The sequence below is a fragment of the Melospiza georgiana genome, chromosome 3 (assembly GCF_028018845.1).
Source record: "Melospiza georgiana isolate bMelGeo1 chromosome 3, bMelGeo1.pri, whole genome shotgun sequence".
Taxonomy (NCBI): domain Eukaryota; kingdom Metazoa; phylum Chordata; class Aves; order Passeriformes; family Passerellidae; genus Melospiza; species Melospiza georgiana.
This window is the reverse complement of record NC_080432.1, coordinates 108,667,436-108,692,724: the sequence shown is the minus strand read 5'-3', so window position 1 is coordinate 108,692,724 and position 25,289 is coordinate 108,667,436. Positions and strand designations below refer to the sequence as shown.

At 38.6% G+C, this 25,289-nt stretch overlaps 1 long non-coding RNA gene across 1 annotated transcript in view; it reads right to left on the bottom strand.

Annotated features, from left to right (window-relative positions):
* Positions 1 to 284: 284 nt before the first annotated feature.
* LOC131081011 (uncharacterized) overlaps positions 285 to 25,289 on the bottom strand; it is a 39,787-nt gene continuing 14,782 nt past the window's right edge. Inside the window, exon 3 of the long non-coding RNA XR_009114236.1 lies at positions 285 to 3,427. This is a non-coding gene — a long non-coding RNA (uncharacterized LOC131081011). The remainder of the gene's footprint in view (positions 3,428 to 25,289) is intronic.

Below are 25,289 nucleotides of genomic sequence, written 5' to 3'. Positions count from 1 at the left end.
TGTACTGACTTAGAATCAGTGACAGCGAGATTTACTGCATAAAACAGAACCTGACTTCTGTATAAGCATTAAGGGAAATTATAGCTTTATTTTACTGCATCATGAAGGAAGTGTTTACACTTAAAATCAACATTATATTACTTTTCACCCTTTGGATGACAAGTCAATTACCTCTTGTCCCCTTTCACCTCTCATTTCCCTCACCAGCAGTTCTTTGAAACTTTTAATACAATATTTTTCTAATATTTCACTTGTGAATCTCAAGTTCAGGTTGCAATCTCAGCACAAGCAGCAGCTCTGCCTGACCACTCCCGCACATTTTTTATTCCTTCCCACAGTCACTCCCTGTATTACCAAATGTAATGGATGTTTGACAGCTACCTTGAAGGACTACATAATCAAAAATGTAGCTCAAAAATCCAAACAAACCAAAACCAAACAAAGTTTAGAAATAAAGAAACATGATAACAAGAACTGTTCTTTTCCTCATAACGAAAAAACAATTACAGAAACACAATCAATGCAGGATGCTGACCATAACAGGCAGGAATAATATTGTCCAGGGTGGTGCCAAGAATCACTTGGAACAAGCCATTTTTCCTTCTTGGCAGAACCACCCTTTAAGAAAAAAGGCCATGCCTACAATCAGCAACTTCCAGAGATGACTTGCGGTGGTAGCTATCCAGATTACCTCTCCATGGACCCAATCCAAAGCTCATTGCTGGCAACAGGCTTTTGAAACAGCCCTCTTACATTTTTTTTCCACAATGGAAAAACTCTGTGTTTAATTGATAGACTGGAAAGAATCTTCAACACTTTGAAGTCTGGGATTAACAAGAGAAAAGGACATAATGTTTGCCTTTGGCTTGGCAAGCAATACCTTGGGAAAAAAACCTCTGTGATGTAAAAATGATGCAATTTATATAGTGCTCAGTATGGTGAAGGTACATCAGAACATACATTTACAATTAAAGGTCTGGAGATAGCAAAATTGCCAGTTGCTCCATTTTAGCAATACAATTTAGTTAGATTTTACCAACAAATCTTTTAAGGAGAAGCAAAAATGGAGTTCAAAAAATGAAACATTTTAATTAAAACAATTTAATCTGAATTTATTTTAGCAGCATGCTTACAACTTTGTACAGACGGCATCAGCAGAATATTAAATAAAATATTCAAAGTCCCATCATTTCACTATTTTATTGCTTTAGAACTACATCATCTATTCAAAATAAACACTGTGATTTTCTTCAGGAAAGTGGCCACATTTGAAGGAACTAGGACTTTCAGTAGCATTTCAGGCACAGGACAGTGGTGGAGTAAGCAGCTGATCCACATAAAAACTGTTTTGCTTACTTAGTTTTCAGTGGGGTCAAGTCATTGAATTAGTTTGCAGTTTAAACAAATCATGTCAGTACAAAGCCAGGAAAAATGTATGACAAAGCTGGGAGTACTGGAGTTTCATTTAAACTGGAGTTTCATTATTCAATGTACAAGTAAGTAATATTAAATATAGAGAAGTATTTTCAATTGACACAAAATAATGACTCCAAACCCAAAACATGTCTAAATAAAAATAATATACAAACCCATATCTCAGAAATTAAGGAATTTATCTCCTTCAGGAGGTTGTCTTTCCTGGACAGCATAATCTACAATCAGTATTGTCATGCAGTGGAGGAAGTAACCGTGCCCCATCACACCCAGCAATCTCTCTCTGCCAAGGGAAGCATGTGCATTAGGAAATGCTACCCCCTATCGTCTGACTCGTCTGAACAGCTACATCTCCTTAAAACAATCATTTTCTGGGGTTAACTCTGCTTTTCTTGGAAATTACTACATTAATCATAAGCCTTCTTTTTACTCATCAACTTAGTCCCTTCACTACAGCACTTTGACCCTGGCTTTCCCTCTTACTGCTTCCTCCAATAGGAAAGCAAGCCAGAGCCTGAAAAACAATTATTACTTCAAATAACTGACTTTTTAAAGTTCTGCATAAAAGTTTAAATTCTTTTTTGTCCACTAGTAAGTACTACTTCAAATCCTTACACATTCTTTTACCTGTTATCTTCCCACTCCCATCCATTTCCAAACCCTGAAAACTATTTCAAAGATTTTATACTTAAATGTCTTTCCTAAAAAGCTGAAGCAGAAGGATCTGAACACATAACAATGCTATTGCAAAAGAAACTAGACAGTGATCTTTGAGCACACAAAAGGTGTCCTTTCCCCATAAACAAGGAAAAAGAAAAGAGGGAAAGAATATTCTTTCTGCCAGAGTCCCTGCTCAAGAAAACCTGCAAAACTCACTTTAGGAGTTTAGGATCATGCCAGCAGGATATTAGACTTAAAAGGGAAAATTACTTTTTCAGCTTATTCTACATTTGAACTGGTAAGTTAGACTTGGCTTAAAGCATATAGAATGAAAGAAACACAGAGGAAGAAGAGAAAGATTGTCAGGACAAAGCACAAAGTATGATACAGTCTGAGGAGCAAGTGGTAGGGAACATCAAGTGGAAAACACGAGGTATAAGACCTTTGTATCCTAATTTAATTTAGAGCTGGAGTTCATGTTAACACCTCTGATTTTCTTTGAAAAGAAACTGAAATTTTAATTCCCCTACAATCTTTTTGCCTTCTAACCTCTGTTTCTAGCTCTTTTGGGTAGAAAACAAGAATTGAGTAGATCTTAGAAAAAAAGCCCCAACCATTTAAGGGTGATTTTGATTAAATACAATACTGATGTGTCAGTCTGAGAATGTCCACACTGCAACTTTTATGTATCACTACCTTCAAACAAACAGTGTGACAGGTCTTTTTTAATCACTGCTTAAGGATGGAAGTACTGCAGTGTATTATTGAATTATTCAAGCTTCCCTCAAGCCAGCAGTACAGCTCAAGAATATGACAATGCCCTTCTGACCTTGGTTTGAACACAAGACATTGATGATGTGATGTAATGACAGAATTTGTTTACTGACACCATAATGTAAAGTATGAAATACAGGCTGTCAGAAATACAATCAACAGAATATTCCATCCTCGCCCTCCAGATGATTTCCAAGGCAGGGAGAGTAAACAGCCTTCTCCCAGCTTTCTTAGTTTCCACAGCTGAGAGTGTAGGATGTTTACAGTACCTGTCACTCAGAGCTCCCCAGAACAGACCAAATGTCAGCAGACCTAGCACTGACTTCATCACTGACTGCTGGAAACATGCAGATGTCAAGAAATGGGAGGAAAAAATCCATACCCATGACCATATGAATCCAAATCAGTTTTAAGTCCTTTGTGAACAAGTTGGAGGGTCTAATAAAGAAGTTCAAAGCTTCAGCATCTCCAGAGGACAGCCAGTATTATTGCCACCATGGTACTGCAAGGCTTACTGCCAGTTCACTCCAAAGTACTCTTGCATGTCCTGAAGTTGAGCCTGCAGAAAACAGAGAATACACCATTTTAATGAGTGGACACTGCAGAAAAATGGTCTTTGCATTCTACAAGTAAGAGCTGTCATGTAATTTCCAAAGAACTGGAAGCTTTTAGCATGATTTAAAACTGATATTTGGAGTGCTGGCTCACAGAATGCCTACACTATCTAGCTTACTTTTAATTAACAGAGGAATGACAGTTCAGAAACACTCTTGAATACTGTGAGGAAAAGAATACTTTTAAAGGTACAGCTTGGTAAATTGAAGAGTTTGATTAAATAACAACATGTGGCTGATAACAGCAGTCTAGGTACATTTGAGATTATACTTTCCACTCAGAAACATTTTAAGTATTCAGTTTCCTTGAAGGCATAATCTGTAAGAGGTAAAAAAGCCCCAAACAAAATAAAGTTAAAAAAAAGATAATCCAATCAGAAAAAAGAAAAAAATTTCTCACATAGAACAAAAGTCAAAATCCTCAGATGAGAAAAAGATGCCACTTAAACAGGTTTAAGTGCAATGTAAGAAAAACTTTGGGACAAGATTATTAATAGTCTGCTTTAAAAAACAATGCACGTGCAAAAAAAATATTCAAGTGACCAGGGACCTGAATTGTGTTACAGAAACACAGCAATGTACTTCAAAAAAAGTTCATCTGCTATTGAAAAGGTAGAGGAGCTTTAGCTGAGTGCACAACCCATAGAAGGGCTGCCCCAATACCAGTACAGTTCTCATCATCACACGAACACCCCTTATAGCACAGTATATTGGCCAGCTTTCTGAGGAAACAGCTGCTCTGCGGGCATGAAGTAAGCTTCATTTGGACCAAAGTAACTATACAGTTTTCTCCTCTACCATTGTCTATGTATCATTCCAGTGATTCTAAGAATCAGGATAGATATCCAAAAGCCAGTGCCCGGAGGGAATAGATTTGGTCAGGAAACAGAGCAGCAGCAGGAGGGGAAAGAAGGGGACTATGCAATTGTCCATTGCTTGACCATTCATAAGGAGGCCTAGAGATGTGCAGGAGGCTCAGAAGTTGCAACAGATCTGAAGGCACAGATTGTCTTTACTTTCTAGTCTGCTACAAAAGAATACAGACTGCAAGGACAGAGGTGGCACAAATTTTAAGAACTAAAAGTTTTCTTTCTTGAGCTGTCCGTCCTCAATAAATAATTTGGTCAGCAGTTAAACAACCTGTGCTAGTTGTCCACTAGTAAGATGCATTTTTCCTAACTTCACTGCTTTTACATGTCCGTGGGGTCTGTGGGCTGGATGTCTCTCTAGGGCATACAGTACAAGAGGAAAATCCCTGTCTTCAGCCAAGCAGCCACACCACTGAGATTGCCAGGTAGCCCTGCTAGAAACAGCCTGGCATTGGCTCAATGATGAATCCAGCAGGAGAAACAAAAGAAGTGCAGAAATAAAATCATGGAGCTGTTCTCTCAGAGCAAGGAAAATGGGAGCATCTCAGAATAATCAAGGTGTAAACATCTCAGTAGGTAATCTAATCCCAGGTCTTCCTGGAGGCAGAGCCAGTTTTGAAATCCCACATGAACTACTGCAAGAGACCTTATATTTCTCATTCAAGATTTGCAGATGAAGTATGATTTGCAGAAGGCACTTCAGCTCTTTACAAGACAAAGCTGAAAAATAATATTGTGGTAGTCTCTGATGGAATTTACCACAGTACACTCAATCTTTAGTTGACAGGTATCTGATATTTCTTTGCTAACAGATCCTATTTTGATCCTGTCAGAGCTATGATGACTAATTTTATATTTAAAACATCAATCATGATATCATCTTGACGTGCATCTTTTATTACCATTGGTTAGAATTGCTATTTACAATTACTTTTTCAGTGCAATTCAAATTTCAGGGCTTAAAATAAGACAGCTGACTTAGAAAATATTAACTTACTTTACATTCTAACATTAGAACAGTTCTTCCAAGCTTAATACATGGAACAAAAAAATGACGCCTTTTCTAATAATCTAGTATGTCCCCAATACAAAAACCCCATACAACTATGTAAATTCAGAAAGCACTGATATTTTATTCGCTAAAAAGTAAGTAGAAGGAAAAAAACACCCAAACTGTCTATAACAGGAAAAAATTCTGCTTTCAAAACAAGCTTATGAACTACTGGAGCTGTGGGCCTCATATCTAAGCTGTAATAGGCAACATACTGTCAGCACACAGAGAAGAAAACTTGTCAAGGCAAACAATGCAGTGACAAGGAAATACTCAAAACATGTGAAGCAAAAAGAATCTGGAGTTTCAGAACAAGAAAAAATCAAAGTAAAACCTAAGTAACATATTATGGTCTCACAGAATCCTAAACACTTTTGAGACTTGTTATATATTCTTCAGCTTTAGCATTTAAATGAATGAGACAAGTGAGTTAGGAGTTTAAGTCAGTTTTGCATATATATGTCAGATGTGCCTCTGAAAGGTGCACCAGGTAACTTCAAACAATTCAAGGAAATCTTCTGGCAAGAACTTCATTTATGCTCCACACAGAAATTCCTATTCTAAAGGGCCTACAGTAAAAAAAAAAATGACAGAAGAACATGACAACAATTGAATGATGACTTTAAATACAGGTCCTCTGTATTTCTACTGCTTCTCTATTGACTGTCTTTGACTTCCACATTGTTCCAGGTGGCTCCCTTTTTACTGGTATTTTTGTAGTCAAAGATGCATCTAAGGTGATGTACCTGAGGAGGATAAGAAGCTACACAGATCATGCCCCTTGCCAAGAGAGATGCCTACCACAGTTCCTTGTCTGTGTCTAGGTACCCAAACACAGCAATCTGCCTGCCCCAGCTTCCACTGCAAAGCATGTAGGTGAAAAAGAAATGCAGCTGGTGATGGGCCAGCAAGCCTTGCACAAAGCCAGGCTAAAATCCTTCCCCTGAAGGGTCTAAGGGAAGGCACTACATGCACCCATAGCCACACAAGCAGTCATGGTCTCAGCAAAGCTGTCACAAAAGTACGGATTAAGTACTGAAAAAAGTTTTCTCCCTCAGATCTCCAAGAGGCAAGGTGTTAGTGACATAGTCATTTACCTGATGCTAAAACCTGCTTTCTCCCTCCCTTATCTTCACCCTCCTACACTTGAGGGACGTGACTGTAAAATGTAGTAGAGTTATGTCAGAAGCAGCTACTAAAAAAAATGCAGTGCAACAACAAACTAGCAACCCAAAACTAAAGCACTGCCCTGCCATCATCTGGAAAGAAGAGACTGTGAGTTGCCCAGTAAATGCCACACCATAAAGAAAATGTAGTCATTAATTTGCTTTTATTTTACAACTAAGCACAAAAGGGAAAGATTGAAAAGAAAATACATTCTCCTTCCTTTGTAGCAAGTTAAATGTTTAATTTCTGGTAATGACAATAAGTTGGGTGCCAACATGCATCCAAAAAATTACTCACTGCTCACCTTAGAGAATACTTGTTATAGCCAGAACCACTCTATTATATCACCCAACAGCAGAGGACCATAAAATAAAGAAAAATTACCCTGTCTGCACACAGGAAGAAAATTATATACAGCGTAAGGTTTAACTCCCTTACTTGTAAGATGAGCTGACTTTATGCTACCTTCTGTGTACTCATGGCCCTCTAGAAAGCTAATTATTCTCCTCTGCATCAAGCACACCATGAAAATGGGGGCAAATATCACTGAACATTATAAATATTATGCCATTAGCAAAACTAACGATGTAATATTTATATAGGAAGGCCTCTTACATCGCCTTTCACAAAAATTCAAAAGTGTCTCAAAACCTTCCTCAAAATCCATAATGCACACAGGTAAGGCTAACCTGCCTACATAAAGGCTTACCTGACCCACCTGCAGTGACCCACTTGAGGGACAAAATATTTGTGCTGAATCCCCCTTCTGAACACAGACAACTTAAAAGGAGCAGGCTCAGGGAAGACTGCAACCTATTTAAAACTCTTCCTTCTTTGCCTGGTGGAATCCTGGAGACTTTGTGGTCTTCACATTTGGAGATATTCCCAACTTATCCCCCTCACTGATCAGTCCCCCTCAAGAAGCAGCTAGTATGTAGTGTAATAGCTCTGTCTTGAAGTAAGAACTGAGATTTGGACTTGGAAAGGAGCAGTCAGTGTCAGGCATCCTTAGAGCTTAGCTAGAGTCTGGTGGAACCCCTTCCTAAGTCTCCATCTCTGTGAGGTAGCCACAAAAACTACAAACCTCTCACTAATGCTGTTCTCCTACACGAAGAACAATTTCTCTCAAAATTGCCAAGATTTCTTTCTCACCTGCCCATTCTTGGAAGGCCACATAGTTTCAGTGAATACCTTTTGATCCTGGTAACAACGATTTGCTATCAACTTTCTCCAAAAAAAAAACAACTCTGCCACATTTCTAGGATTACTTCAAGTCCATGACAGTGAATTCTGTTTTTTCCCATCTTAAACATTTTGTGTTCCACTTCAGAAACATGTATTTATATATACATGAGTAAAGAGGAGCCCTGGAGTCTCTGTCTGATGGGGAAGCCCTAAAAACGGAGGCAGATCTCAGGGTTCTCCTTCATCTCTCCTTTCAGCTTCAAAGAAAGAAAACTATCTCATTCATTTTCTTCATGACCCCTGCAACTATTTGAAGGGAAAGGAAGAAAACAAAATAATGTTTCCTTTTCCATATAACTGCTGTAAGACTCACAAAAAAAATCTGAAAACAAAGTCAATACATTTTTAAACTAGGTGAAAGATTAGTTTCAACAATTTTAAACTTTTTGCCTCTGAGAGTCAGAAGCAAGACAGCAGGAAAAGAACAGCCACCACACACAAGCTACAAAATAAGGTGGAACAGTCCAAAATACATAAGCAGGCATATTCTAGACAGGGAATTAATTGGCCCACCTTTGAATGAAAAATATTTCAAATACTTTATAAATATATAAACTGCCACCAGATGTCAGTACAGCCTAGAGAATGGCTAGTACAACCCCCTACTCCAGGCTGATAAGGATATTTCTTTAACTCCCCCCTGCTGTCCTGTAAACATATCCAGCCCTGCTGCAAATCCTGAATGGAAAAAAATCACACACAATAGATCTCATTTGCACATTATCAACATGAACAAAAACCCAATAAAGGTGTAAGAGTGGGCCTAAACATCGTATGCCTCAGGAGAAGAAGAACCAGCTTGATACTAAATAATCTATAATTAAGGTTCAATGCCCTCCTCTCTCATGCTCATCAGATTCTCTAGCAACGAGTCGTGGCCCCACACATTCACATTCCCTCTGTTCCTAAATAGTCTCCTTAGATTATGCTGCAAAGTGACAGGGAATATTTAGCAATGAGGTTGCTAAGCTAAATAAAGCTTTTCTGCAAAACAAGCATTACCATGTCTGTCCTTGTGCTACAGCACAAGCTCTCCCCACATTCTCCCCATCTCTGATTTTTACAAGAGCTGCAAAGGAAAAGTTTCCAGAGCATCCCCAGCTGAGGTGATTTTGCTTTGAAACTTCTAACAGCAGACTTTATTTAACTTTTTCATGCAAATAAATATATAAATCTATGATTTCTTGATGGTAGAAATTAGTTTCAGCAAGACATGTGGCATATAAACATTTTTTTCTGTTCCATGTCCAAATTCAGTTACAAACTTCACTACTAAAGCTATTAACTAGAGAGGTTTCACAGGCTATTTGAAGAGCAGGCCTTACTTCAGACCATTAGTGCACAGGTTAAAAAACAATCAAAAAGGAAAGAAACCACTCTCCCACGCCAAACATAATTTATGTTATTTAGTCTCAGCAAGAATTTTCAGCTTTGTGCATTTATAGATTGAGCTTCTTGTCCTACCACAATCAACAAGTCTTACTTTGAAGCAAAAATCTGTATTAAGAGAACACCAGAATCTGTAGAAATCAAGAGGAGAATTGTTAAGTGACTAAGAAACTTAAAATTTTTGCTTGGTATAGACCTACTCAATGTTAGTGACATTGTGATTTCCATTTTGTGAGAAATAGTATTCAGGTAAGCAAAGCAACATACATTGACCTGTGGAAATTTACATCAGGAAAACTTGCTTGCATAACAGTAATAAAACAAATGTTTATAATTTTAAATGTTTTATAATTTTGTAAGACTGTATTGCACAGTCTAACAAAATCTCTGATCTTCTTACTAAATGCAATCAACTCAGTGCATGTATCTTCTTAAGTCCAATGCAAAAAACTTTAAAAATTATATAATGAAAAGAAACTTGGTGAGTTAAAAAGCAAGAACAAAAAATTTATTTTTTTAAGCCAATGGTTTGGAAAAGAACTTACTGAAATATTTTTCTTGCCTTATAGGGCCATTTCAGCACAACTCTGAGGTTTGAGCTTCAGTTTTAACCATACCGCACTCCTAGATTTCCTTTGTACAATTTCGTATATCAGGCTGAATAAAATTGAGAGAGCAATAGAAATACAGATAAAGATTTTTTCTGAGCATTTATTTTTGGGATATTAATATAAAAAATAGAAATAAAAAGCAGAGAGGCAGCACCCTGAAAGCCATGTACTTTTGAAGGGGAGATGGAGTACAAACTGCCCGTAAGTCTCTAAGTTGAGCAGCAGCAAATGCAAAAAAAAAAGAATGTGAAGTAAAGTAAATCTCTTCACAGGAAACCCTCAAACCACTTAAAGTAGAGCACCTCTTAATTTCATACCTAAACTAAGCCTTGGAACCTCCCTTCAGTTCAGGTGAGCTTTGTAGTCTGACAAGTTTCCCCTGGAGGAGCCCAATCACTGACTCAAGAGGAAAGGCAAGCTTAGTTGCAGACCTGACTAAGTGCTTAATTAAATAGAAAAACTAGAAGCATGTTTCACCTTGCTTTTGAGTTTTATTAGGAAACCTTTCACAATTCCTATTTTGTTCCATACAACTGCACGTCTTTGTCAGGTTAAAACAAGAGGTAATTTATGCGTACTCTCTAAATTGGAATTCTTAATTCCTGAGTCTTGGCTCTAATTGTAACAAGGACCCTTGAGGCTCATCATTTCTGTTAACTTCCCTCCCTCAAATTCCCTACACGTAAACACTTGTTTCTACAACAGCTCTTCTGCAGGTCATTTCCCCCCCACTTTTTGCACATTCAAAAAATGCAAAATCCCAACCCCAGTGTCTCAGTTTTACACGTGCCACTTGCTCAGACCGAGTGTGCTATGTCCAGATGATAAGCACTATTCCAGTTACTCTCTATTCAGGAAATCTCAAGAACATTACCAGCATTGAGAGTACATGACTCAACTGCCAGCTTGCACACTATGCCAGAAAAATAGAATAGCTGGCTCCTTTCACCTAAGAAACATAACTCCTTCAAAATCAAAGTTATAAGAACACAAAGAATTTCAGATTCTGCAGAAGCAGAACTGCTAAGATACACTTAAAAAGTTACTGAAAGTTCAGATCAGCAGCAAAACTTGAGTGGAAAGAATCTTATGGTCAGTTACTATTTAGCACAACTTAATTTCCTAAATTCTTTCAAAGTGCACCCTTGAGTATTCAAAGGGGGTTTTGGATTTTTCTCTACATTACCTAAATTATGTGCAGCTATCTTCCAGCATTTCCTCTACACCCACCAAGCACTTAGCCTACTGCTGAATGCACTATGGCAAATGGCATTCAAGCTGTGAGGCTTTGAAAGAGGCTGGCATTTCAATAGTTACAGGGCAGTATGGGCATGCCCCTGCAGATGGAGAATGGTGGACACATGGTTTTCCTCAATGAAAAAAGTTCTGGCTAAAGATGCTTTAAAAAAAAGTGGAAATTACCAGCCTGAAATGCTGTCATTTCTACATGGACAAGTAGGAATAATATTTGGGACTACGCTTGAAATACTCATACATTTAATTTTTCTTGCCAATGCTGGCTTAAGAGTTCTATTACATTCACAAGTAAGAATTAAGCAATGCAGGAAGCATTTCCTATTGCTAGTGTCTTATGGCTACTATAACCATGTTAAAATATTAATGTTGGTTCATTTGTTTTTGAAGACATCCCCTTTTCAATGACTTACAAATAAGTTTAAAGGCAAAGTATCACTTATAGAATTTTCATCCTTTAATTATTTTGCCTCTCTTAGATTACTCAGTTCTTCGTTAAATACCCAGATCTCCATTTCTTCTCTAAGCACAGTAGTTGCCTTAAGTTTCACTTTCCTATTTCCATCCCAGATCTTCTTCAGGTTAACTTAACTTCTTCTTCAGGTTAACTTAACTTCAGTGCTCTTGCCAAAGTCTAAAGATATTTGCCCCATTCCATCCCTGTGTATTTTGAGTTACCAATCTTTTCTGTGAGAGTCTAGAATTGGGTCTTCTATTCTGCTACCCTTCTTCTTTCTTCCTTATCAGAAGATATTATATTTGTTTTTAGAGTGGGGATCCTTAAAAGGTCTTCTGCACATTCAATATGGGTGGTTTACTCTGCAATTAAAAAAAAATCCCATCCCCTTTGTGAACATGGTCCAGACTCTGTGTCCAATGCCACACATGAAATCTTTCTTCATCTCCCTAACACTTCAAGAAAAATATTCCTGCTAACTCTAACGAGTAATTAATACTTCCAACTCCACAGACCTAGCCAAACACCCAGGCTTGCAAATTATTTATGCATAAAATCTAAGTTTAAGTCCTTTCAACTGATCCTTACATTTCCAGCCCATCCAGGCAACTCTGTCTTCCACCTTCTCTTTAACATGATACTCTCCAGTGAAGTAAAGGCAACAATCTTGCTGTGACGGGAACAGATTTAGAAAATTACTGCCATAAAGAAGACTCTAAGAATCCTTATATCCTCTTAGGGCCACCTGTCCCTTCTCAGCTGAATCAAACAACAGCTATTGTCATGGTCTAGGCCTGTCAAGATCTGCAACCTTCCTTGCCCTTAGTAAACCTTCTTCTCTACCTCCAGTATCACACGAGGACAGACTCAGCACTCCACATTACAGCTTCTATGGCAGCTCATTCATGCTTTCTTCTTCACTGTGTCTGAAGAGAAATGAAACCTCCGCCCTCACAGCCTCCCTCAGAGCCCTCCTCTTCACACTGTCTACATGCAGCAGTCCCACCAGCGCTGCCTCGCTGCACGATCCACCCATGCAGGGGCAGGTTCACATGCACGCTGATCCAGAACTGTGCCAGGGACCTCACAGAAATCACGGCGCTCAGCCCCACCACATGCTGCAGTCACACTGAACACCTGACTGACAACTTACGAAGTCATTTAACCCATTTTTGGCTAAGGCTGACTAATAAGCAACGTCAAAGAAAGATTTGAGAGAAAAGAACAGGCATTACTTGAAGCAGCTATGCTGAAACGAAACAATTTTTTTTAGCAATAAAATCACTACTTGAGCCTGAAGACAGTAAAAAAAAACTCACCTGAACATACCTTCTTTTCTCCTAAATAGGCAATAAACTTAAAACTTCTTTTGTAATATTTCAGTAAGTCTCATCACTATGGTATGTGAGCAACCCAAGGAAGATCAAGTTGCTCATCTGTATTAAACAATAGTTGCTGCAGGTTGAAAACAAGCAGGGCTTCAGTTGTACAGAAACTCAGCTGAGGTTTCTGTTTGGCAAAGATGATGTATTTGAAACAAGGCATGGACCCAGATTCCATTTGATATGGTTCTTCCTGATGCATAGATTTCAGGTAAATTCAATAGCTCCTCTCCTTCCCCTCCATGGAACAAAAAACTTTTCCCTCTGTCTGCTAACAGGATTAAGTGTCGCATTTAAATTTCATCAAACTCCACTTTGTTCTCCAACCCCTCCTCTGAATTAGCAGACCGCTGCTGAAGCAGGCACAGCTTCTCCTCCTCGTTAACATCACGGACACGCTGTGGCAGGGATCCAAGCTCTGCTTCCCTGCAGAGGATATAGCTTCTGTGGAAGGGAACAATCTCCAGCAAAAGCTTAACACATCGTCCCATTTCCTCTGCTGGAAGGGAGTCTCCCAGCTCTGAACAAACAGAGTCCTGGAGCCAGCCCACAGACAGTGTTTACAGAAACAGCAACGTCACCAATAGGACAGATTTGGATCCAGCAGGATTTTTTTTCCATGAAAAAGTAGTAAATTAGGCATTAGTCAAATGCTGATACATTTTTTTTTCAGCTATTTCATACGGAGGCTTCCTGAAAAACCACATCTTTTTTACTGTGGTTAAAGGAAATTTTTTTGCTGAACAAAGGAACTGAGAGGTAGCAATTTAGCAGCAGTTCTATATTTCCATCCCCACCTGTCCTCTTGCTGCCTAACTTCCATATGTGCACATGAGGGGCCTATGTCATGCCAGCAGAACATAAAGGTACACTTTTTCTCTTGTGGGATTTGCATTTTCTAAATGCACTGAAAACTTTAGACTACCCAGACTTTGTGAAAATACAAAGGCAGACTACCTAAACTATTTACAAAAGTTCTAGACTATCTGTAATTCTTCCTACATGGACTTTGACAATCTTATTTAATTAGAATCAACCTTTCACCACTTAGCATGCTGCTAAAGTATTAGTCTATTTTTATTTTATTTATTTTAAGGAAGTGGAACAATACAGTGATCATCAAAAATAGTACATCAAATAGTACATGCTGTACCCTGTACTTAAACAAATAAATACAGAAAACTATAATCCAAGGGTAGGATATATAAATATAAACTTTCATTTTCACAGAGTTCATGAGAATTACAACCTTTGGAAAACCCAATCCATCTGGTAATTGAAGTGGTTTCAATCTCACAGTTACTAACACAGGAATGGAGCAAAAAGCTGCTCTCAGCATGCATTTTGCCAACGAATCAAACTTGTCACATCATATGGTCAGTGTATAAGACAAGACAAATAGGCACAAGAGAAAAAGGCACCACATTTTTTCTTGTTCCTACCTCACTTCCAGTCCTACAACCTGCCTGGTGACTCTGAGGGACACAGCTGATATGAAGCAAGAAGCAAAGAAATGTCAGTTAGAGAAAATGTGAAAATCCAGGCTCCATCCAAGAAGCAAGAAACTCAAGGGTCAGCTGCATTAGATAAGGGCAGAGACAGGCTCCAGCACACGAATTTTTTAAGCAAATGGCTTGGCAACAGAAATAATATCTTTAAAAGTTTCTGTGCCCAATGCCTCCCACATTGAAGCTGCAAAATCTCATCCTGTTCCCCTCTTCAGGGCTGTGAATCGTGCTAACATGGAATGGTGCTACTCATATCCAGATCTTCTCTCTGTACAAAAATTAGCAGGCTACTTCTAAAAAACCTAATTTGCAAGAAATCTCGTCTAGACCCAACCAAACAGTGGACAGAGGCTTCATTTTCTTTCACAAGTCTTAAACCACCAGGAAATCTAAACTGCTGCACAGGAAACAGTAAGGTAAAATACAATTTAAATAAATAAAGCAACTGCATACAGTTCTGCCTGTGCCCTTTCTGGCAAAAGATGCGGGCAGGCAGCTAGTATTTCAGACAGACCCCATAATACTTCCTGACCAAGCTAAGTGAAAGCCTGCCAAGTATTAAAGGGAGAAGAAAGGGATGCAAGCAGCTCGGGTACTTCCTTCCTAGAGATATTTTTTACCAGCGCTGCAATTCTATGGGTCTTACTGAGGGAACTGATGTGTTAGGCAGACTTCAGCAACATCCTGATTTTATCTTCTGTTCTGAACACAAACCCAGAGAGGGCTGATGGCAGGTGGCACACAGGCTGTTTGTCAGGAGGCTATGTAAAATAGTGAGAACACCTCGTGATGTTGATTAAAAAGCCATGATGACGACTTTCCCTCCCAGCCTGACTTATGTTTCTAGCTAGACATACTCTACTTTCTCTTCAAGGCTGCAGCAACTGACCTTTGCCTGCCCACAGCCCCAGTGGGCTGCACAAACTGCACTGAGGTTACCATGGGATGGTATCAGAAATGATTCTGCCATCACCCTTAGACACTTCAGCAGAGGCCAAAGTCCAAATTTTAGAATCATAGTAATATATACATCCTCTTAATAGCAAAAAAATCTGTCCTGATGCTGCTCATGCCCGTGCAAGGAAACTTTGTTCCCTAGAGCTCTGTGAAGTGACACCTCCCGCCAACGCAAGAGCGGTGCCAAGACACGCTAAAACGGGAACCAAAGAGGAAACTGAAAGTTAAGTGGAGTTCAGATTTTAATTTTTTTAAGCAAAAAAGTCCGTCATTCTGAAGTGGTAAATGTGAAAGTGAAGATTAAATGATGTTCAATTTTATGTCACATGTCTTCAAATTCTTTGGAAAGGTAGAAAGTTGACACAAATCTTCCGCATTAGAATTTACTGTAACAGTCATTTCTGTGAGAAGATCTGAAACCACACACCTCATTTTCTAAAATGCAAATATTTCGCTCCCTGTTTAAAGTGTCTGGAGGCTTAAAATAACAGCAGATAGAAACCACAGTTAAAACCTGTAATATATACTAGCCTCAAAGCATAATTGCATTCAAGATACATTAGTTACATTTCAGCTCAAAGAAAGGGTTGAAATTATGTCCCAACATCTGATATTTCTCTGCTAAGCGGAGAAAACTGGTTCCACAAATCCATTCCAGCAAATTAAAGACTATTAGCAACATAAACCAAAATGCAATCAAATCAAAGTGATGATTTAATGCTTATAATGAAAACTAGAGTATATATCTTCAGATTTTCTTTTCGGTAGAAAACTGATACTCTGCAAGATATTCCATAAGAGTTCAAGAAATTCAGTGCAAACTATTTCTCAATACATGATGGCTGTCACAACTGATTTTAGTTCATGATGCAATTTTAGCACATCCTGTTTCTACTCATATACTTCACACAACAGGTCTGCTGCAACCACAGAAACATCTTCAAAAAATTAAAAACTACTTCTAAAGCAAAAGTGCTTTATCTGTATGTGTTCTACTAGGAACTGCTGAATCTCTAGGAAGAAAAATACCTCACCAGAGGTCAGCAGACATTCTACAGATGCAATTAAGAGCATTTTCTTGTTCTATAGCTTTCATGGAGGAGAATGCATATGACACTACCTTTAAGTCAATACCCCCAGCAAGTGCAGTCTGCCATGAGTTCAGAAAACCTCTCTGCAAGAGAAGCACTGACAATGATATGACCAAGTCTAATCACCTGTGTCCCACGGCATCAGCATAAGGGCCAGAAGTCTGAAGGACTTAAGGCACCAATACCCTTTCTGGAAATATTTTAAATCTGTTTCAGCTATGAGTCATTGAGTACACTTACAAAGTCAAGAGGAGCTGCAGACAATAAGCACTTGTGAACACAAGGCAAACTGTGTGCATCTCAAGGAGAGTACCCAAGCAAGGATATCTAAGCTTCAGCCCACCGTGCTACCACCTTCACAAACATCAAACATTCAGTTGGTGGTTTTCTCCACATATATAACCACAGAAAAGTGGGAGACAGGCTTAGACCTGAGTCCAGCCAACATTAGTGCAAGGAAGATGTTTTTCATACCTTTATTAGATGCTTGCAGCTTTTTGCCTGTGTCTTAAGAGAAGCACTTATACCTTCTTCCCCTCAATGTATATCCACTAGGCAGTGTAAGTGCTGAACCATTCTTACATCAGTGATACTGACAGAAGATTTGAAACATTCCAAAAAAATACTGCTCTCATAAGCAGCAACTCCAAAATGCCTGAGGCAAAAATGCGTCAAGTTCTGAATCTTAATTATTCAAACTCCATACTGAAACATTCACATTCTCCTTTTCCTAAAGCTACCACTTTAATTCCATTTTACTAATGCGAAAAACCTGCAGATCTTCCTCATGAGGAGAATGCTCAGATTAGGAAACTTGCATGCTTTTTTCACTATGGGTTTGCATCTCCTTTACAATCGGATTTTCAGCTCAGCACACTGACATGGAAGGAAATGTAACAGAAAAAAAAAGATCTTTTAACAAAGCTGCTATCTGCAGTCAGTTCCTCCCAGGAATGAAACACCCAACCTTCCAGGACAGCACCAGATATATTTGTATAAAATATCTTTGTGATAGAAATGAAAAAAAGAACAACAAGGCTTCTTTACAGATTTCCTCATACAAGACATGAAATCCTTCTGTATAGATAGTTGCTATGGTGCAGACTTAAGGGAAAAATGAGGGGAGATCAGACTTCTTGTTTACAGGTTTCCAATATGCTCCACTTGATCCATCTTGAAATTGAAACCCCTTAGCTTCCTGTCTTAAGGCTGTCAGACAGCAGAGAACAAACAGTGTTAGCAACTTCACAAAGCCCCCACATGTTCTGCACAGAGCTACAGAAAAACATCCACGTGGATTAGGCAACAGACAGGAGAGACAATATAGTTCCAAAGAGAACAGAAGCCACACTAAATCCTGAAAGACTTATTCAAGGGAAAAGAGACTTACTCTAGGAATAAAATGCCAGATTATCTCTGAACATTGTCAACACTTCACCACAATGTAACACTGCATGGATCTATTTAAAAATACACCATTTTGACATTCTCAGGCAAAATCCTGATTCTTCTGAGAACTTCTTACACAGGTTTTATCCCAACAGGTATGCCTGTCTATTTACAGATTCAAGAAGAATAAGACAAAGACACTTAGGGTAGGATTAAACTTGCAGTAAGACACCTAAATCATGCAGTCCTCTACAGTCAAAATGCCTACAGAGAGATTCAGCTTACTCTACAGCAGACATTTGGGGTCTAATTCAGGTACCTAGACATAGGTGAGCGCTGTCAGTTTAAATGTCCATCAGTTTCACCTCTGCTTCAGCTGCATCCCCTGTAAACCCTGCATCTATCAGCATTATGCAATTTTTACCAATGCTTCAGAGATCCTAGCTAGCACCTAGTTCAAGCATGTGACCAGAGGGCTACTGTCCAGGCCCCAATGACCCTACCAAGGACATCTTCATCAGCTACAAACACAGATAGCATAGAAACTTGGGGCAAAAGTAGAAAATTTAAACGTCCTTCATCAGTCAGACGCAACAGAATGCATCCTTTACTCTTTTGATAATTGATAAGAATATAGCTACCACTTGCTGACTATTCCACTGCTCTTTACTGTGGTTTGGGGGCTATGCAAGTGATTTAGCCTTTGCAGTTACTTCTTTAGGGTCCCATGTTTTAAAGGAGCTACCAAATGTAATTTCTTCTCTAGATCCCTTAGTCACTTACCAGAAGATTAGACCAGAACGTTTTGCCAAAACTTTCTATTTAATCTGTCTGCATGAACTGCCTTAACCAGCTTTTTTTCAGTATGGTGTAAAAAACCCACTCATACAGAACAGGTCAGTTCTCCCATTCAGTCAGGGACCAGTCTGGTTTGGTCACATATTGTGCTTCCACTAAACATCCAGGGTGAGGTAGAAGCAACTACCTGATCCAGAATAATTTCAAGGTTTAGGAAATAAATGATGCAGTGTTTCTTAAAAAAAGTACAAAAATCCCTTCATGGACAGAGATGCCTTTAAAGACCTCCAGAGGGAGACCCTGTCTAATTTTTAGCATTTAAATTGCTTTGAACATCCATCTTAGGCATCACCAATGACACCACCAGCATCTTGCTACAGCCTGAATATTCAGCTTAGTCAGATCAGGAATTCAAAACTCAATAATAAATAGAAAAGGAAACAAGGCCATGACAACTTTCGAATTCTATGGCAGTTTTCTCTCTCCCTTTAGACTGCTATTTATTTATCCCCTGCCCCCAGTGGTTCTGTTTGCCTTAATCTATTTCTCTATTTCTCTTCCTTTATCTGCTTACTGTTTGCACAAAGTGTAAAAATATTAGTTTCCATTTTGTCACATATGCCTGGAAAATTTAACTAATGCCCCAAACCATTTACTCCCCACTGTCAGCAAACAGCCTAAACTGAAACAGTAGCATCTAATCTGTATTTGTGCTACCACAAGCACCACTAGAAATTTGAAGAAAAAAATAATACATTGGAGGGTACTGGCCTAGACTTCTTTCCATTCTTTTTTGTTCTTCTATCTTCTGGGATTTGTTCCACGGGAAGATATTAATCTGCTGGCTGTCAACCCAGAAGCCCTCCTGACTGTGCTCTGCTGACAGGAATCAGACCTTCACTAAGGCCAGACTGGGACAGAACAACTACTAAGTTTTACATAGTGGAGAAAGCATTGCCCCTTCATATTTACAGGCACACTTTCCCATTTATTTCACAAGCATCAGAATTATTCTGCTAATGTAGCTATATTCCATTTCTCACATCTTAGAGATAAGGGATGCTGTGCAAGAAAGGCATCCAAGTGCTTCTATAGCTATATTCCTTACACACAATCCACCCAATAGTAAGAATATTTAGGAGAGTCACATAGTTCCCATGGAGAGCGAGCTGAGATCTTGTCAGATTCTATTCCAAATCCACTGAAAACAGAAGAACTTTTGCCAAGTCAATTTTGGCAAGTGTTTCTAGCATTATCCTGTCTTGCCAAACAGCATTTAGATTTTGCTGGACTTATTTACTTGTTCAGTATTCTCAGAGAAGTTGAACTATTTGTTGCTGGAGAGAATTTGGCTTACTTTGAAGACCTGGAACAACATTTAAAAGATGAATCAGAGACTGACTAACTTAGGAATTTGATCTGTTAACCTCAGCTCATAGCAATAGAGCATGCTCAGTGTTAGAAGTAATCCATAGCACAGCTACTTCAGGTCTGAGACCAGCCAACTCCCTGAACTCTAAAATGCCACTTTTAACATGCTGGTTTTATATAGCCAAGTTCTATTCCTCTCAAAAATACCATCCAACACAAGCTGTAAGATGATGCTGACAATTCTCTTTAGGGGTCAAAAGAGCAGAACCATGTTTTATGGAAAAAAACCCCAACCCATTAGCATTCTTTGCTGACTGCATGGAGATGAATCCTCTGAAGGCTTGATTTTCAGGAGACATCAAGCATCCAGTCTCTCTCTCAGACACAAAGGTACATCTCTTTAGGACACCCTAACTTAAAGGCTGATCCCTCTCACACTGTTGTCCACACACTCACTCCCCACAGAGCTGGTCAGTGCTCTGCTTCCACCCTGTCAGTGAGGCATGCAGGAATGCTTTTGATCAGATGCATCAGAGGTACACTGGTGACATATTTTGCCTGACAGAGTCATGCTCTACTGCTCAACACAGCAAATTGACTGAAAATATTTAAGTATTTCAAAAATGTTATCTGCAGCACTTGTTTTCAAGCTTTTGGTACTGTTTCTCCCATGCTTGTCCATTCCACATTTTCAGCTTTACTAGCTTATTTTTTCTTTTTTTTTTTTTCCTTTGCTAAGCCAGATATTCATTCTTCATGCCTCCCTCTATTCTCCCACCTCCTGACACTGCCCACTGCATTGCAATAGGCAGCAACCTTGCCTTCCCTTTTCCAAAACAGAAGCTATGTACTAGGTTATAGCCACGGTTCACCTATCCTCTAAGCACACACTGCCTTGAAAAAAGGACAAAATACCACTTAATCTTATATAGTGTCACTTTTTTAACTCCTCACTGTTATAATTCAGCCTGGAGGATATGTAAACATTCCCTACACTTCTGGTTTCTAAACGTGTACATGGATGTATTTTGGTGGCATTCAAGGGGACAGGTACCACCTTGCTTCCTAAGAGATACAACCAACCAACCATATGACCCATTTCCATTTTCATTGTACCTTCCCAATACTTAATTCACTTGCAAGCTAACAGGGATACCTGAGGATTTCTCTAGAGAAAAAAAAAAAAAAAAAAGAGAAAAAAAGAATCAAAGCCTACCACTCTCCAGCCCAGGGAAAGATACCACTCAGTGACTATTCTTCATCAATAGTTTTAAATCTGTTGACCAGATACATCACATCTAGACTTTTTACGATTTCAATTTTTTATATCAGGATGCTTGAGCTGCCAAATCCACTATCATGGAATATATCACAAAGGCTAGTGTTTGTATGAAGCTATCAATCTGCCTGATTTAACGTGAAATAAAATCAATTGACAATGTAACAAGTGAGTTCCATTTCCTGGTAGGAACTACTCAACTTACCTACTTTGGTCCAAGTCCTATTTCAGTATTTCTGTCAAAAACCTTGTCAAGCTGTCTATATGTCTATGTTGACCATATAAACAACATCCATAAGCAGTTGCAAACTCTACTCACGCAGTTAAGTACTGGTATTAATAATTTTATTTAGTTTCCATCTGTAATTTGGAGTACACTAATTTTAGATTACCAATCCACACAGTTTTTTATATTACCGCTCTCCAATTCCTTGATACAAGTTACTGGCATCTTCTAAACTATGTCCTATTTTAATAGCTGTCGTTAAACATTGTCATGGATTGCTAAAGCTGAAAGAATGCCATCTACATTTGTATCTGACTATGCCCCAGCTTTTTAATCACAAGCCTGACAAATCTATAGAGTATTGTCCTTAAGCACTACTAAATAATTTTGACTTCTACCTGATCCTGAGCACCAACTTTAAAATCCTTTTGTGTCTAATAAAAGTCTTTCTTTCTTTTTCTGACTGTCCAGCTGTCCTGCCTCCATCCATGACATTTTCTTACTAATTTTATACATTGCTTCATTATCTGCTAATTTATATTCATGGAATAAAAGCTGACAGACATCTATTTAGGGATTTCTTGTGGCAGGAGGAAGAGAAAGAATATTTTAAAGCACCGTTTCCACCTCAATTCTCAGACATTTTATCTTTGCTATCTCCCTTGATTATGGATTTTTCCACGACTAGTAAGATTTTTGTAAGCCATTCAAAAGTGCTACATTTTTTCAGTTCATATTTCATCTTTCCCCTTGTGTTGTTCAAAAGCTTTCTACCTTTTGAATTTCTTCCTTTGAGGAAAAAATATTGAATTCATCTGACTACAAACGGACTTCTCTGAGCACAGATGGGTACACCTGAGGTCGCTATCCCAGACTGACTTTGAAGCTAAGGGAGAGAAACAAGCAGAGCAATTGGGGACAAGTTATCCCATTCCTAAATGTGTATCTAAAATAAAACATGTAAAATTGCCATGTAAAAGGGTCTCTCCTTATTCATTAATCTAAGCCTAGAACAGTGCAACTCAGATATATTTAACTGCAGCACAGCTGTAATAAGTTCAACAATATGAATGCATATCACAGGTATTTCCTACCAATTTGCATTAACAGTTAGAATCCCACAGAGTATTCAAAGGCAATGACAACCACTCTAACCCACTATGGGACAGAGAAACTGCATTTCCAGTGGACTTCAACCTTAAGACACGACCATACTTATTTTTAGAATGTTAATAATTCCTATCAGTTTCTTTGTGAAGAACCTTATATATTCATAAAACAAGCATTTCTGAGGCACTTCACTGACTCACAGATACCTGAATAATCGACCTGTCAATGGCTGCCACCTTTGCTAAGAACTGAACACCGGCAGGGTCACAGCCCTGGGCCTCATCTAATAAGCTCTGCAGAATATATACAGCCATTTCAAGTAACTCTGACCTGTGTCTTTCAAGTATTTCTGAAGATGCTTCTGCACATTCAAGTTTCTCTAAGAAGAGCTGCAGAAGGTTTAGCAGCTGGGACACTGCTAACTCTGCAGAGCCATGCTCCTTTATATGCTTTTCCCTCTGCTCCTGGTTGGGTGCTGCCCTTGCCCTGTAAATCTAGGATCTAAGCCAGTTTCTTTGCTTTCACTGCATTACACAGAAGCTCCAATTACTGGCTGGAATATCTTAAGGAACACCACTACTCAAACAAAAGACCAAAACCCCTCATAGCAGGTATGATTTCAAGGAGATAGCAAGTAAATGTGTCTCACACAGGCTTTCTGCCATTTCATCACTGATTAGTTTAAGCTGTCAAAAACCCTTCTGTACGTTTTGAAAACCTTTCAGGATGTTGATGAGGAACATTTATAGTTAGAGAATTAATCACTGTATGAATCCCAGAATCACATCAGATATCTAGGAAGGCTTTAAGGTTACACAGCTTTTAACAATCAAAATAGAGGAACTTCAAAGATCATTCTAGCCTCCATAAATTAAATTGCTGACACACGAATAAGATCCTTGCTCTAAAGGAACAGCAGCATTTGTACCTAATGTAGGTAAGTATTCAGCTGCTTTATTTTTTAAGCCCCTGATTTCTGAGCAAGAGCTTCAGATAAGCACATATTCCATTGAATAATGTCATCAACTACAGGCAGAATGCTAGCAACTAATTGTATTAAGAAATTCTAGAACACAAGGCTGGTTTACCCTGCACAGCATGCACGTCTAGGCAATGGGTAGGAAAAACCCAGGCCATCTGCACAGCTTCCTTTGCCTCTTTCTTCTCCTTCTTCCATGAGGAGTGTGTGTGTGTATACACATATGTACACACACACACACACAAATACAAGGCACAGTATATCAGCCTTGTATAGTAAAACTTCTTAATACAGCTAGTTTCAAGCATACATATAAAAAAATATATATAAAGGAACATTAAGGATACACAAAGTTGTTATGCAGAATGGTGAAAATCTTTCTGGAGGAAGTAAAATGTTTTCAACTGCTCTGCAGAACAAAGCAGCTTCCCCAGAAAGAAGCACACATCAGAAATGCAGCTATCAACTCTGCAAAGTCAACACTGCAATATGAAAATATGAATCCTATTCTCTAAGTATACAGAAAGTGAGGAGGGCAAGAGGAAAAAGAGTACTATACACAGTACTGTAAGAACATCTGTTAACAGCCTGTGGCCTTCAGCAGAGTGCACAAACACTTCCCAAATCTTTTACTACCACAAAGTGGTTAAAAAGGTTGTTGACTGATTAACCTTTTATTTCGGAGACCAAGGAAAAAGGTTTGAAAAGGACTGAAAAATTTCAGGTCCATAATGGAGAATAATAGCATTACAGAATGGGGGAGTTATTTCATGTGCAGGCTGTGATGAAGACAAAAACAAGCAGTTTAAGTTGCATCTAATGAATAAAGGTCAGTCAAGGAAAGGCAAAGAGATGAGTGATATGGTGAAAGCAAAGAGACAAGAGATCTCTGCACAGCATCCTGAGAGCTAAAAGCAGCTGTCCTTACACAGAAGAGTTACAAAAGAAGTGCAATGAAGAAGACAGAATGGCTCAGAACTCCTTCAGGTCGATGCTCAAAGATCTACTACTGACTGAAATACACCTGGATGACCAAAGGAGATTGCAAAAAACTGCTCTGAGCAATCTCCCTCTCTTCCACTGCTAGTCTTGCCTTGCTACAGGAAGAAGTTCTTGAATTAAATTTCTACGCTCTGCACTATGAAAGGAGGTATGTATTTAATCAAAGGATGTACAAGGAAGGGAGAAAGAAAAAATACTTCAGCAACACAAGACAAAGTTACAGAAAGTATTTCCAATTTATTCACAAGAAAAATCCAAGTGCCAATAACAGGAAGCCTGAATTGGAGGAAAATGCTGGCTATCCATATTAAATTAAGAGATGTATTGTTAAATAAAAGCAGCTATGTTGACATCCACAGCTAAAAAGATGCCTCAAGCTATCATCTGGAAAAACACTATGTCACTGCATGGCACGTGGCTTCCTTCCCATATCCTTTGTTCAGTTATTTGTTTCATAATAACTATTTGAAGCTTTAGGAAAAAACCAAAAGAGCCTGTATATGACAATAGGAAAAAAAATCTGTTCGTGCATCTTGATCTGTAAATTACTGCTTAAAGGGAAAAAAGTTATATGCCAAAGTCAACTCAATTCACTTCAACTCAATCAAATCCTCCTAAGTCAGATTTTTTCAGTGATACAGGATTAGTTCATCTTGATTCTGTTTCTAAACA